At 40.9% G+C, this 6000-nt stretch overlaps 1 long non-coding RNA gene across 1 annotated transcript in view; it reads right to left on the reverse strand.

Annotated features, from left to right (window-relative positions):
• The window catches only part of LOC309666930, a 78383-nt gene extending 72851 nt beyond the window's left edge, over positions 1-5532 (reverse strand). The window contains exon 1 of the long non-coding RNA XR_014267358.1: positions 3991-5532. This is a non-coding gene — a long non-coding RNA (uncharacterized lncRNA). The remainder of the gene's footprint in view (positions 1-3990) is intronic.
• Between the last annotated feature and the right edge of the window lie 468 nt (positions 5533-6000).

The following is a 6000-nucleotide window of genomic DNA, read 5'->3' on the forward strand; positions in this document are numbered from 1 at the left end:
GTAGATGGTCCGGAGTCTAACGGTCTCCCATCCCCCACTCATGAGGCTCCATAGCGGTCTGGTCACGCTCTATATTTACCACCCTCCTGGCCAAAGGGATCTGGAAAACATTTACCCAAATTTACTGAAAATCCTTTTTAGTGTATCTTTCCTCAGGGATTAATGAAGTCCCTACTGAGCTCAGACTAAAGAATGAAGACAAGGAGCCCAGCACCTGAGAAATTTAAACATTTATTAGGACTGGGACAACCATTTTAAGTAAATCGAATTTGAATTTTAGTCACTTTATAAAATAAGCAGCAAATCGATGATCAGCTTTCTCTCCTAAAATGTCTTGCAGGCTATTGAAACTAGTCCTTTTATAAATTATGAAGTGGTCGCCTGAGCGATTTTGGAAAGTGGATTCCCAGGAGCTCTGTGCACAAATGCTGTTGTTGGCCGGCAGGTTGTTAGCAGAATCTCCAGGTACTGCCTCAGACAAAGTCCTGACGATTGACACACATTTAAAATTACTCCTTTCCCACTTTATTTGTACTTCCTTTATTTCTCTCTTCTCGTTTGTGATAATAAAACCTAGACTTTAGCCTAGGAATCTAAGAACCTGAAATTATGCGTGTATCAGGCTTCTAGAATGCCTTGTTTGTACACAGATTTGTTGATAAGGAATCTCAGAGAGTACATTATTTCTAAATATAGGCAATGTGAGGAATAACTACCTCACCTCGGCTAGGTACATGTCAGACCTGTGCACTTTACACCTGCAAACCAGAGGAGTGATACAGAAACAAAAACTGTGGTGGGTACAGAGAGGACTGCCCAGATGCCCTATCATGACAGAACTTGCCACACAGAACCGCTTAGGAGTGTGGTCAGTAAACAGCTGCCAGGCGTCGGCTTCTTCACAGTTGCCTCCTACTGTGTACAGAGCCACGGCACCCAACGCCACGAGCTTTCTGAGGCAGCCCACGGCTGGTGATTGACAGGTGAGGGTCTCACAAAACAAGTCTGTCACACAATTATTCACTTGAAAACTCATCAAGGCCAACATCTCAGTTGAACTACTTCCTCTGCCAAACCCTGTTCCCTGTTTACTTTCATAGGTCTTGAACCCCAGTAAATGCATTTGAGCCAAATTCCATCTCAGCTGATGTGGCAAACACCCAACAGTTTTTGAGCACTTATGTGCCAGGAAATCCTCTAAGATTTATATGCATTATCTTGTTTTCTTCTGCCAACAATCTTACAAGTTAGATATTATTACTCCATTTGCAGGTGAAGAAACAAACTTGGCAGGTACAGATTGAGGATTTACGCCTGAGCTGCCCAACTCCAAAGCTGGGTATTTAGCCACATTTTATTACCTATATTTGGGGCATATTTCGTGTTTTCTGGTAACTTGGTATACAGGGTATAACTAGAGGGCTGAGAATACGAAGGGAAATGATGAGGAAGAAGGTTTGAAATTCAAAAAAGAAATTAATCTGGGGGGTAAAGATTAAATCAGCAAAAGGATCAGAATGAAAAAGTAATCTACTGGAGATCCGTAGAGGGAGAGCAGAGTTGTTGTTAGGACTTCTGAGTGGAAAAAGTCAGAGGAGACAGCCGCCAGCTCAGTCTCAAGAGCCTACTTGGGAGAGAAGGTTCACGAGGTGCTGCTGGAGAATCTAACCGACTTGGAGTTGAAATTAGATGGAACTAAGAACTGAAAGCTTCCTGAACATGGAACTCTACTTATCCTATGCAGAGTCAAGTTGCCTCCCTGTGTCCACTTTGTTAGTCCCAGGATTTCCCCATACTTTTTGGTTGTCAGCGGGATGAGTTGGCATTCTACTGAGAATCAGAGAAAGGAACTCAGCTTTTGCTGCTGAAATGCTACAGCAGGTTAATTAAAATATGCAGTCTAGGCTCAAGGAAACCAAAATGGAACTCAGAGAGCAGTCTCAACTGAAGCCAGGTTACCACCTGGGAACAGAAGGACAGAGATCCTTAGAGACAGAAATTGAAATCAGGAATAGAATCAGATGAAAGAAAACAGAGACAGAGCACAGAAGACAGGGTTAGGTCAGAGAGCCTATCAGCCAGAGCAGTAGTTCTGCAACCCTAACTGCACATTAGGGTCACTTGGAGAGCTTTTAAGTAAAAACATGGATGCCTGGGCCCCACCTCCGATCAAGATAGGACATGGCATCAGTATTTTTCAGGTGATCCTGCTGCATAGTGAGTATTATGATCTAATGAGCTGGAGCCATGACATGTCAAAAAATAACCAGGGTTCACACTTAGGCTAAAAGAAAATTGCCAGGAGAGGCAAATCCCAAGTTGTACCTAATCAAGGTGGAGTCTCAGCTTAACTTTGATTCTATGAATCACCCAATCAGCCTGCTTCATGACAAAGAGCATGAAAATAGAAAATGGAGTATGCAAGCATTCTCCTCGTTATAGCCCCGAGGCAACTAAGCAGAAGAAAATCACCGCCCCTGGATCCTTTTGTTGATAATGAGGAAAGTAGTGATCCTTGAACATAGGGTACAAGAATTTTATCATAATCGCCATACTCACATATTTCAAAAACAATTTGATAGATCACATAAATTCATACAACTAATTTTTAATAGAAAAATCAGAGAGGTATAGGAAAGCAAAACTAATTCAGAATAAAGTTACCAAATAAAGACATATAAAATAAGTTCCTGTATAATAACTAGCAATTCTGGCCCCAAACTACTGTCCTTTGCCCATCCAACAACTTGCTTCTTCCTTAACACCAAATTTTGGGTTTGGTAGCAGACAGAGTTCTCTGATCTCTGAAAAGTTAGGTCCTTCCCCAGCTTTCCTTAGAGGAGGTAAGCTGGATTGACTCTGAAATTTTTTTTTTTCTAGCTAAGGAGACAGAGCCTGTTGAAAGGAGTGAATTTTGCCTGTTTCTCCCTTCCGCTAGAGCAGTGGTTCTCAAGCTTTGGTCAATATTAGAATCACCTGAGGAACTTAGTGACCACATAAAAGGCCTAGGCTCTATTCTTAAAGGAGCCTGGGCCTCTGTCTGCTTTATCAGCCCTTTAGATGATTCCAGTGCACAACAACGTTTGAGAACTACAGCTAGAGATGTAGTTCATCCAGTGTCTGAAGGAAATTCAGAGACACTGGTTCCCAGATGAGATCCTGAGCCAATCCCAGCAGTTACTTATTTTCAGGCTTCTTGCTATGTAAAAAGAAAAAGAAAAACCTACTTAAGCTATTGTAAGTAATTGTGGCTAAAAACATTCTAAGTTGATACACAGCCAAAGCAAAAAAGGAATCACAACCAATTATAATATCTCCGATGCCCATAGAATCAAAATGTTCCAGTTGCTCAGAAAAAATTGAACTTAGGCCCTGAAGCCAAAGAAAAATTACTCCCCTAGGTCTGCATAAAGGAGACACTGCTTGCTGTGGTAAATAATACCTTCAGCAACATTCCTACTAGAGATAAAAAGAGAACATTTTATACAATCTCTCCCTGGTGTCTCATTACAAAATACCAAATCATATTCCAGTAAAACTGATTTTGGAATAAGATATAGATTGCAGGGGATCTGAATTAATCCAAAGTGAAATTTAAAATATTTCGATGATTAACTGTTGCATAATATGAAAAGGTAAAAATCAAGAAGCGAACCTAAGAATTGGTTGGTTTATTAGCATGGGCCTATGATTTGGTTTGACAATCTTTTCTGACTTCTGATACAAACACAAGCTTCTAATTTATTCACCAATACCCAATATTTACCAAATAGAACATAATAGCTCTACCTTCCTCAGCTTTATCATTAAAGCACAAATTAATTTCAACTCAGCTTGTTCCAGTTGTATTTTATTTTTTCTTTACATTTCTAGGTATGTTCTCAAGCTAAATACTTACCTATCCCAGCAGCCTCTAAAAAGTGTTCAAATACTGCTGCCTTTAAAGAAAAGCAATAGTTGCCTTAGAAGACCACGGTCAGAACTACTCACGGAAAGTCAAAGGAGAACAGGCATAAATGGAGAATGCTGAGCCCGGCAATGCAAGTGCAGGTCAGGGAGGACTTCCCCAGTGCTATCCCAGCAGTACTTCCCAGCCTGGACCTGGTCATTAGGTCTCAGTAGCAAAACTATTGCCTTATGTAGTAATAGAAATTACAGCCTCATGCTGACATGACTTAATTATAATTCACAACAAACCCACAGTTCTGCAAGCCAATAATATCTCCTTCTGCCTAGACTGGAGACAACCAAACCCTGAGTGCATTTCCATGAGATTCAGGGGAACGGCCACTTTAATTATCTTCCTCTTTGCCTCTGATTTTCTCTGGGTCAGTACCTATACTTTCCTCCTTTAGTCCTGTCTCAGAGGAGGAATAATTTTGTCTTTTTGTAAAATAATTGTTCCACTTGTTATCTTGATGCCTTTCATCCTTCCGTCCTCTGGGACTTCACTCCATCAATCATCCTTGTTCCTTCATCTTCAATCCTTCACTTTCCTCTTGTTTCTTCCCTTCTGATTACAAACATGTTTCTATATCTCCTACCCTAAAATAAATCCCTCCCTTGATCCTGCTTCTGCATTAAACTACTATCTAATCTCTTCCCTTTAAGAGGGAACTTCTAAAATTAAGAGGCTATGCTCAGAGACTTCACTTATAACACCGCACACTTCAGTTTATTTTCCAGCGCTTTGAAAATAAGATCTTCCCCTAACACTCTACTACATCTTGTTTTTCAGAATGACTCCAATAAGCTAATTACCCAAGTCAATTGATTTTTTACATTCTTATTTTTCTCTCTATACCATCTGACATGACTGATCACTCTCTGCTTTTGAAATTTTCTTCACCCTTGGTGTCAATAACGACACTCTACTTTTCTTGTTCTTACTGTATAACTTCTACTTTCCTGACACATTTTAACAGTTTTCTTCTCAGGGAAACATACCACTTTCCCATCTACTAATATGCACACACACACACACACACACACACACACACACACTCATATACACATGTGCACAAAGGCTGCCGGGGAAGAATGATGCCACAGCCACTCTCATCCTCAACCAAAAATGACTAGTCACCAGTGTCAGGCTAAGTTAGGGGAGTAGAGTGGGGTAAGCAGGACTTGGAGATTTAGCTCCCCTTAGAATATAGATTCTATATTGAGGCAACCTCAATACCCTAATTCTGTTCCTGGGCCCTTTTCCATCTCATTGTGATGATTACATTAATCATAACTTCTACCTAAATGACATCCACATTTATTCACGTTCAGCCCCAATCCTTCTGTTCCAGTTCAGGTCAGAATATCTAATTGCCTGCTATTATTATGACTATCCTGACAATCCCTGAAATGCTTCGCATTCAAAGCTAAGCCAAAACACCCAGCACCTAGCACAATACCTTGTTAAATGATAGAACAAATGTCTGTTTAATTGTTTTTCTGTATTTTAGAAAGTTTAGGGGGCTTCCCTGGTGGCGCAGTGGTTGAGAATCTGCCTGCCAACGCAGGGGACACGGCTTCGAGCCCTGGGAAGGCTCGAACATGCTGCGGAGCAACTGGGCCCGTGAGCCACAACTACTGAGCCTGCGCGTCTGGAGCCTGTGCTCCGCAACAAGAGAGGCCACGATAGTGAGAGGCCCGCGCACCGCGATGAAGAGTGGCCCCCGCTTGCCGCAACTAGAGAAAGCCCTCGCACAGAAACAAAGACCCAACACAGTCAAAAATAAAAAATAAATAAATAAATAGAAAGTTTAAACAATTATATACTATTTTAATAAAACTAATTTTTAAAGCATATTGCACATGAAAGTTATGTCCAGTGACCAGTGCAATTTTTAAAGCCATGAGGAGGTTTTACCATTGAGATACCTTGAGTGACAAAGGCTTAGTGTATTCATGGTTCTTTCCATTATTTTTCAAATACATAATTTTCAGACCCTTTAACAGCAGGGTTAAAGGTTAGAGCTTGTTCCTCTGTGGTCAAAGTCTGTC

The sequence above is a fragment of the Balaenoptera physalus genome (genome assembly GCF_965194825.1).
Source record: "Balaenoptera physalus genome assembly, chromosome: 9".
NCBI lineage: Eukaryota > Metazoa > Chordata > Mammalia > Artiodactyla > Balaenopteridae > Balaenoptera > Balaenoptera physalus.